General features: G+C 43.9%; 1 pseudogene; it reads right to left on the bottom strand.

Annotated features, from left to right (window-relative positions):
• LOC104167034 overlaps positions 1-10,138 on the bottom strand; it is a 34,168-nt pseudogene that overhangs the window by 18,539 nt on the left and 5,491 nt on the right.

Here is a 10,138-nt window from a genome sequence, read left to right as displayed (position 1 = left end):
GGTGTTGAATTACTTGCTGCTTTGCCGCCCCCCCCTGCCACAGCAGCACCCAGATGCCCTCCTCAAAGGGAAGGAGCTGAGCAGGGACACCCATTGCACTCTGCCTCCCCAAACGTACCCGAACGTCTCTTGCTGCATGCTGTTTGCTGTCTCTCCATATCCTCTGCAACTGCCTCCCTCCTAACTAGATGTTTGGGCAGTACCTTCACACTGGAGATCAGTTCTTGCTAAGTGAAATCCTTACCAGCTTCCCTCAGAAAGGATGATGTCCCACAGGTCCAGTCCATCTCCTGTCAGCGTGCCTGTCTAAATTTAAATAAATATCTAGTTACCCTGCTATTGGCCACCCCTTCCCCCTTGCACATCCCCAGAGGTCCTTCCCCAGCTCCCAGGCAGGGTAAGGAAAGCCTCCTGCCTGCAGTGTGACTCTGCTGCATGGGCACCTGTAGAGGATTTTTCCCTATGGCTAGGTCAGGGTAGATGAGGTGGAAAAAAAAATAAATCCTATGTTCCTAGCAGTCCTCAGCACCTTTCAGTGCCCCAGGAAACGCCTCACTTTGTCAAAGCAAACAAGGTTGATCTGCCCGCAGATCTAATCCTCTGTGGGCTGGTGCAGAAAATCTTTTTCTTCAGCCTCCTTTGGGCATAAACAGTGCCTGTTGTCAAGGCAGCAGGGATAGCGGGAGGCACAGCCAGGAGGAGGAGGACCCTAGCCACCACTTCAGCCACCGGCTTCTGCAAACAGCAAGAGCAACAGGGGCAACAGGGTGGGAACAGCCTCCCTGCCCTGCTACTGCCGCTCTCGGGGGGTCCGACCCCTCCTGCCTGGGAGCACCACACTGCACCGCAAGCTCTGCCCCAGGGATGATAGATTTATTCTGCTCTGTTCTGTCCATCTCCACACACACACACACCCGACCCCATTTCTGGCACCTGAAAACTGAATTACAGAAGTGAACAATATTCCAAGGATCTTGAGCGATCGAGGGCTCAGGGTTGGCACCTGCAGCGTGGAGGCATCCCTCATATTTACCCTGTGGGGCACGAACACACACACAGTGTAGGTGAGTCCGAACACACCAATGGCAGAGAGGCCTACAATGATCTTGAAGGCATCTCTGTAGAGTTTGAAGTTCACTGGCTTGGGGTAGAGGATGGATCTCACCGGGTCACCTTTAGCTGTATTGAACCCTGCGTGAAGACATGTACCATACATTGCGTATATGACATAGCAGCATCGTACCGCATCGGAGTTGTTCAAAAACAGGTAACATTGCACAAGCCTTAGCCATCAGGTGGCAACAAACACTTCTCAGGGAAAGCAGACCTGTGCTGAACTTGAACTACAAAGAGAAGCCAGCTCTCCTAACAGCCTCTGGGGCTGCCGCTTTCCCTCTGCTGGTTAAGCAAACAGTAAAAGAAATACCGGTTTGCAGCACGATGGCTCTCGCTGGCCCCTCTGCCCATCAGCTGCCTCTGTATGACTTCTGTCCCACAGAAGAGGTCGTGTCTCTGATAGACTTCCACGCTGTGGGTTTTCCAGGGCATCGGACTCTCTGTGAGGGTCAAGGGGGTTTTAGTAACCAGAATGCTTTCACCTAAGAACAACAGCGTGCAGCTTCACTTAAAGGGAATTTAGTAGTTTATCAGGTTCTGCATATTAGAAAGTGACAGCACCCTTTAGGTGCTCAAGCTTGCCTGACTAATTAGCTTGCTTATGTACTTGCACATGTGGATTTATGGCAACAGCCGTTAAAGCTTTAGTTTCAGAGTACATCAGATAGTTTCTCTGAACATTTTGTATTCAGGAGCTTGGGTCAAATTTTGCCCCTGAACCAAGTTCATGCCTTGTAGTGACTTGATGTTTAGGTATAACACTGACCCTGCGCTCATACATTGCCTGCTTGAACAGAACTGCTGCAAGATCAGAATCCAAAAACTCAAAAAATACATATTCAGTGTATATTTGAGTATTTTCAATTTCTACTCTTGACAGTATATTAATTCTACTTGTTTTTAATGTGGGTAAGAAATGCATATTACACAATGGCAGTGTTCAAAAGCCCAAGACAACTGCGAATTATTCAAGCCACAGTTTTTCCACCTCCTGCTACAAACTATTCTAATAAACAGTAAACAATTTGCTGTCAGAACAGATAGAGACATCTCCCTGACACAGAACCTGCACAGGGCCTTAGCATTTCAAACTCCAAGGCTGCATCTGTGAGCACCCCTTCATTCACAATGCAGCTTCCATCAATCAGGACAGCATCACATGGGAGAGCAAGCTTTTTTCTATCTAAAAGAAACCTGTCTCCAGGGACTAAGTAACAAGGTTCCAGCTCTTTGCAACCTGTAGAATAATACAAAAATGAACTTCGCTTGTGCAGATGTTCTAGGCAATTAAAAAAAAATTCAAGGCACACACAACATCGCTAAACTTCTACACTGCATGATTTAAGGCCAGTGCTTCTTAGAAATAATACTGGCTGAAAAGCAGCAGCGCAAAGATCAGCTCTTGTCTAAACATCACTCTCCAAGTGGGTGTCTTCAGTTTCATTTGCTTAGCGTCCATAAAACATTCTGACCAAGAAAACCTATACAAGGCCTTTACATATCCCATCACCCTAGCAATTGCCCATCTCCACATGTTTGGGAGGCCAAAATAGCTATAACCCCTATTTTATGGGCAGCGAACTCACACGCAAGAAAGCAAGCACATACCTCGGTGAGAGCCATATATCTAGACTCCTTGAAAATCGTTCACAAGCTACTTGACAAGATTGTGAAAGTAGCCTATAGCAGAGCAGGGAAGCATATCTCAGAAGGCCAGAGTTATTATCTAGTTGCTTGTTTGTGAAATTAAATTTTCCAAGCTGTTCTCAACTCTTAACACAAATTACTAGGTTCACCTGTGTCATTACAGATGCCACAGATACAGATAATGATACAGATGCATCATTACCGCACTGCATAGGCTGCGCCCACACTTCTCACCGCCCTGCCCGTCTCACCTCCCTCTGCCCCATTCTCCCTGCAGCTCACCCTTCACGTTTCAGCAGCAGAAATCAACAGGAGCTGTGCAATTCCAGATCCATTTCAACATGTTAGTTAATTATACAGGCTGGTGAGGAAAATGAGACACAGATGACTCACCTTCGGTCTTTGAGCAGACAGTAACCTGGACTTTGTCGTGCTCCTCAACGAGGTTGTGCGGCTTGGTAGACTGCTGTTGATGGGAAAGCAGTTGCAGTGTTGAAACACCAATACGCAAGTGAGGCAGTAGGTTACAATTCGGTGATCACACTAGCATCACAGAAACTGAACTCTGCTGAGTTATCCAGGGGAGGTTTCACATTGACTGTTAAAAGTCAGGATGCAAGTTCATGGAGTCAACCTAGAACAAGTTGCTGTGGCAACACGGACCTAATTTTCTGTTTGCTTCTGATTCATGCTGCTGTATCTCCCTTGACCTTCAAGGGGTTACTCCTGCTTTGTGCCAGAGTAAATCTCCTTCGTTTCAACATTGCTATCTACAGCCCCTTTGTAGTGTGTTTCTTTGTGCTCAACAGTTCTGTCCTTGCTAGGAGGCTACCAACTGGACAACCAAGCTGTAACGGCTATCACAACTGCCATTGCAAGAAGAAAAACAGAAATTCTAACTTAGCTGGGTGTCTCTGCTTTGCCAGTTTTTGCAATTTAATTCAGACAATTACATATCCTGAGATAATGATGAAGTCAACTGTCATTGCAAGGCCATTATAGAGAATGCTTTATCTTGATTTAAAAGTTGCAATTGCAAAAAACTAATCCCTGAGTGTGAATTTCTTCATTAGTATTGTTCATGTGAAGATGTCAAGGCAATTTGAAGAATATCCGGAGGCCCCAAACATTGTAATTCTTCCTGCCAAAATTATCAGTCACACAATAAAACCAGCCTTGCCAAAGCAAGCTGAATGGACCGTATCTGTTCTTCATGCTCTGCAATACCAGGACAGACACCCACACTTTTAAGTACAAAGGTGCGCTCAAAGAGATGCAAGTGCTCGTTCAACATGGGAGTGCTAGTCATCCTACAGATATTAGTCAGAGATACAAAAACGTGATTCACAGCCAACACACCTGTGCTGGCAAAAGCCCCAACTATTCACAAAGCCCTGGCTGAGATCAACATGAGGCAGCGATAAAAGCCTGCCCTTGGCAGGGCAGAGGGTGCGCAGGAGTGCTGCGTCAGCACAGTGCACCAGGGAGCACACACTGCCCAAAGTCCCACGGGTCCAGGGGACCGGGACCTACACAGGCAATGTGCTGTCTGCCTCTACCAACCCAGGGAAAAGCAGTCGATTCAAACAAAAGCCAGCTCCTGGAAGGGCAAGTTATTGCCTCTTCCTGGGCAACACTTCACAGAGAAGTTTGCTATACCACCTTCTCAATGAACCTTTCAAAGGGCTGAATCTTGCCTTTCCCCAGTAATTCAGTGCAGGAACCATGATTTTAGCAGTGGATTTGGAGGCAATGCAAGCTGTGCCTGGCTCTGAAGCAGCACATGAGCATGACAGTCAGGTCAGTGCACCCCATAGCTGCCATCCCTTCACCCCTGCCACCACCTCTAATCACATCATGCTGTCTGCAGGAACTGTAATTCTCAATGCCATCCTCTAACCCATATATTTTTCCTGAAGATTATCAAAACATTTACCAGGATTCAGGAATCCCCGGTTCCTTTTTGCTTTTAAATCTTAACAATACAGAGGAATGTGATACCTAATATCCAGACTCGACAGACTAAAACATTGCCTGCCAGACTCCTGTTCCTATTGCTCTTCCCCATCTATACTTTCATTCACATAGGGAAAAGAGAGAAACTATTGTATGCTTTCTTCATGTGATTTTTGCCTTCCCAGCGTGTTCAAAGTGGGTTCAGAAAGCAAGGAATTGTTTTCCAAATTCCCAGCAAAAGTGTTTGGCAATTCCAGCAGGAAACACCAGGAACCTCACCTGGCTGCATGAAGCTACTCAGTGGCAGGCAAGCATTGCGTAAGGCTCAGCTCAATCTATTTGCCTTTGCCATAGAGACTGAAGGTTTCAGGTTTATCACAGGCGAGTGCTTTAGGTCAAAAAGTGAATGAGCTGAGTCTACTAGAAAATTCTTCCAAGTAGCTGTATCCGTGACAGAAGTGTTGAACAAATTTGAGAAATAAAGCATCATGTTTCTTTTTGTTAAGAGCTGTTATTTGGCAAACCTTAAGAGGAGTGAATCCTCCTGAAATTACAGTAGGAACCAGACTCATGGATATAGTCCACCTTTATAAAGTCTTACAAATGCCAGGTATCAGACTTCAATCTTCTTTAATTCTTGGGAAGTTCAAGACCCATAGGTATGATCTTTTTAACTCTTCTATAGCAATAAATGGCTTTAACTGGAAGAGGGAAGATTGAGATTAGATATTAGGAAGAAATTCTTCATGGTGAGGATGGTGAGGCACTGGTTCAGGTTGCCCAGAGAAGCTGTGGATGCTCCATCCCTGGAAGCGTTCAAGGCCAGGTTGGATGGGGCTTTGAGCAACCTGGTCTGGTGGAAGGTGTCCCTGCCCATGGCAGAGGGGTGGGAACTGGACGGTCTTTAAGGTCCCTTCCGGCCAAAGCATTCTATGATTCATATGATTCTATGAATAAATCTGTAGTAATACAGCAGAATACACAGCAATAAAAAAATAATCAGAAAGAGCATATAAATAGCTACTGGTGTCTGTGAGAGATGAAATTGCTAGCAGTGCAGGATGGGGATCTGGCAGGCTGCGCGGCAGACTCATCTGAGGTTGTACGTGGCTAAGCCAACAGAAATGATTGACAGGATTATGATGGCCACTGAATATTCAATGTAGCCTTGGCTCAGCCACAGGATGAGGGTGAAGGCTTGGAACATACAGAAGGGGTTTAAAATCTTCAAACACAAATGTAATGCACGTCAGGGGATGGAGGCGATCCTGTCCCACTTGCTGTAAGTGAACCTGCTTTGGCAGGAGGGTTGGACTAGATGATCTCCAGAGGTCCCTGACCATCCTGTGATTCTGTGACATAACATGTCAGGAGAGATCAAGTGGTGGGAAGAGGTGAGAACATTTCATTACAGTGTTCAAGAGTCTCAAACACCAATTTAAAGGGCTGTTTTGTCATTCCAAGGCAGCATTCATTCATTGCTGTTTTAGAGCGTTAATAGCTTCCAGCTCTAACTTACCAGCTTACTCATAGTTTGTGGTGTTTATAATTAAACGCTGCCGCTAACCAGTTACTATGCAGCAGCAACTATGCTGGGAACTTAAAGTCAGACTTAAGGGACCTTTAAGTCAGTTGGTTTCCCACGGTAGCCATCTAACAAAGGTGACCTTAACGTTTCTGATTCTAATTGCTACACAGGAGACACTACTCAAATGCAGGAGAAAAAAACAAACCTGAATTACCATAAAAGTCTTTAATACTTTATGATTTAAGAAAGTCACTGTGAATATGATATTTATTTGAAAAACTAAAAATGGTAAAGAACTATTAATGGTCTGTGGGGCCACCCATAATCAGAGTACAGCTAAAATGAAAGCTTGACTTCCTTGTGTGTCCATACTTTTAGCTACTCTGCATTGTGTCAGCCTTACAATACCAGTCATCACTCACTTTAATGTGTTACAATAAAACAGGCCACAAACCCCAATGAAGTCTAAGAATATAATTTTGGTTATTGTGGTAGCTAACTAGCAACAAAAGAATTAGATGAAGTTTTTCAGAGATTTGCTCACCACTTGGCTTGTCTGAAGGAGAGACAGACTCTTCTGTAGAACTGGTATAACTAAAATAGCCACTGAAAGAGCTTTCTGCAAAAAGACTGGAGCTGAAATGAATTATTCATCTGACAAATTTGGTCCCTCAATGAAAATTTAATACTTTCTTCGACATTCAGTAGGACAAAGAGACAGACACTAAATCAGGGTGCCAGCCTTCGGACACTGAAGCTGTATCTGGAATGAAATATCACAACCTTATGAGGACCAGTCTGCCTCCAGGCATCACCATTAATATTTCAAACATGAAGCTTCAGCCTTGGATGGAAGTGCAAAGTTCAAATTAAATAAACTTTTTAGAGTGCTACACTGGAGTTCTCTTCAAAACCATCTCCAGAGGGCACTGAAAGGTTGGTAACATCAAATCCAACCAATTTCAGGAGCCCTGGAGCTTTTCATGTATTTTGTAAGGTTTCAAACAAGCTCCACTTAAAGTTCAGACACATACTAGCTTGCAGACCTAGCACTCATAGCTCTTTTCCATTTTAAAGACATTCATGTAACATCCATAGTCCACTAAAGTGAACACAGATGACATGACAGTATCCTGTATGCAAAGCCTCTGCTTGCAGGTTGGCAAAAAAAAAGAAAGTATGTCCAGCATTGCTATATGCAAACTCAGCAAATAAGCATCCATAAATGTCTCTTGTCTTATTCACAAGATGTGTTTGTTTTGTCCTCTGTAGAGGAGGAACAGTCTTGCAGTGTGTCCTTATTTATGCAGGAAAAAAATTGTCTTGTGTCTATGTCATAGGGGAAAAGGAAGCTACTAGGTGAATAAAGGGATTAAAAAATATGCATTCTGCAAGCATTTTCTTCTGTTCTAAAGCACACTCAATTTACACTGCTGTTGAGGCCACAAGCAAGCCCAGCAGCAGCATCTCTCTAATGCTTTATACTACCTTTATACTACTACTACAAGGCTATTAAAGAGGAACACGTGTGCCTTAGTTGTACCAATAAAATTTCACTAAAGACCATTATCAAAAGCCTACATGAAAGGACAGAGTTACTGATGTGGCTGTGGTCAGCCCAAGAAGTTGCAAAAACCATGAGCACTCCAGATGCATATCAATGCTCAGTCACAAGGCAAGATGTCCCAGCTCATGGGAGATGTTCAGTCAGGAATAAGAGCCTACAGTAGAGGAGGACAGTCTTCCACACTACTGCTCTCCAAGAAGGGACACAGTCATCATAAGGGAAACATTTAGCTGTTGTAAGTATGCAGCACCAAGCATCCTCCTAGCTTCATGTTCTTCTCTGCAACCTTCTGCCAGGAATGTGTACTAATAGCCAAAAAGGAGGTTCACCAACTTTCCTCCATGGCTTATGCCTATGAAGGATCAACCAGCCCATCCCAGAGTGCCCAGGTGAAGTCTTAAAAAAACTTCATACCTATCCCACCAAGTGCTAGTCTGACTTACTGACCTCTTTAAAAAGTAACTTCCAAATAGGACAAACTTCAACTTCAATAGCATTAGGCCCACACAGCAGCTGCCTGTAGGAAGGTAGAGAAGAGTTCCCCATATTATAGCTTAGTCACGTAGGGTAAGACTTCATGTGGAAAACTGTGCACCCAAATAACATGAACACTTATCTAAAATTTTAAGTCCTGAGGGCACCACATGGCTGACCAGGACAAATAAATCTGTCAGGAAGTTATTGTATCTGTGAGGACTTTACAGAGAGGCAGAATTTTACTGTTTCCTTACTGAAAAGATCGTCAGTTTGCTGCTAAACCCTGTGATAAGGGCTCTGGAGGGCTTCTAAGGAGATGATGGCAAAGGAAGCCAGTCATGCCTTCCTGTGCCCTTAACCCCAGCTGGAACCAGTGCTGTTTACCCTGGCATCACTCAGAACAGAAAAAGCTCAATAAAGTGTGAGGGGTAACAGTTTTGCACCTTTCCGGATGTCACCCACACAGTTTGTACTGCCTTACGACTAAGGTGAGTAGCAAGAAGCTCATATGAATTTGAAAGGAAGAATTAATAGGTCATACTGTCATAATTAGCTCATACATCTACTCATACATAGACTGTACCTGATCTTCTGTTCTTCCCTTGTCAGGCCAGCTCCAAACTTGTGGTGTATGCTGCGACATGTGTTGCTGTCTTCTAATGATCTAGGATAACAGGAGAAAGTTCGACCAAGGGAGTCCCCTACCGCAAAGGGTTTTGTAACAAGCTGTTGACACTCACCCAACTTTCTTGAACTCTTTTACAGAGAAGTCCCAAATATAACAGATTTTCTGCACTGGATACATCTCATCTGCAAGATCAAAGAGCAAAAATTCCTTTTACCATTCAAGTGAAAATCACCTCACTCTTACAGAAAGGCTTCACCGTGGTTTTGGGAAAAAACTGAGCTCATGTAAACAGGATTTGCAGGAAGATGCTGACAGAGCTCCCTTGAGAGCCTCCAGGTGCCTTGACTCCTATTTTCACCCACCATCTCCAGTCTATAGATGACTTACCTTTAACTGTGGCTTCATTACAGCTCTGTTTATGACAGTCTATCAGCTACAAGACAACCATCTGAGATACTGCTAACAGGTAGTGCCAATGTGGACAAATCAATCCAGGTCACCTTCTTCCAGGTGTATCTCTGAAACTCATCCTAGAGAAATCAAGCACAGTTCAGTGACAATTCCAAAATGTTGCCCGTCATAATGTCTCCTGACTCTGGGAAGTATATAGGAGATTCCCAGAGACCTACAGTACTGTGGCATCCTTGCAATCATAGCAAATGCAAGCCCATAGTAACAGTTGGTATCAGTGTTTTAGTACTAATCAGTAAAACAGTTTGAAGGCAATCTTGCAATTATCTCCATTTGCTTTGATTCATGCTGCAGAGCAAATTCAGAGAAGATGAAACCAAACCAGAAGATGTGCTTCAACAGCTACTGGATAAATATTTAGTCTATGGGATCAGACTAAAACTAGTTGGAAGTAAAAGCCTTCTGAAATACTTCTGGTGCGGACATTGAGTCCTCAGCACTAGGTACTTTGCTCTATGCAACTCCTATAACTCCGTGTTACTTGTTATACATCCATGGCCAAAAGCAACTCAGCTTTACTGCTACAGATACACGTGTCAGACTGAATTGTCCTTTAATCAGTTTAGTCTAATGTAACTAGTTCCAATGAGCAACAGATTACTCATTTAGTGGTTCGAGTGCATTTATTTCAGGAATATCATTGCAATGTGTAGCATTAAGTCTTAAGCATTTGCTCTGCCACAATTGGGTTGGGTTTTAATTTACATAGAGTCTTAGAATATAACTAATGCCTGAAATCTAGCTCTCT

The sequence above is a fragment of the Cariama cristata genome, unplaced genomic scaffold (assembly GCF_000690535.1).
Source record: "Cariama cristata isolate BGI_N322 unplaced genomic scaffold, ASM69053v1 scaffold24479, whole genome shotgun sequence".
Lineage (NCBI taxonomy): Eukaryota > Metazoa > Chordata > Aves > Cariamiformes > Cariamidae > Cariama > Cariama cristata.
The sequence above is the reverse complement of the archived record's forward strand: the minus strand, read 5'-3'. Positions and strand labels throughout refer to the sequence as shown.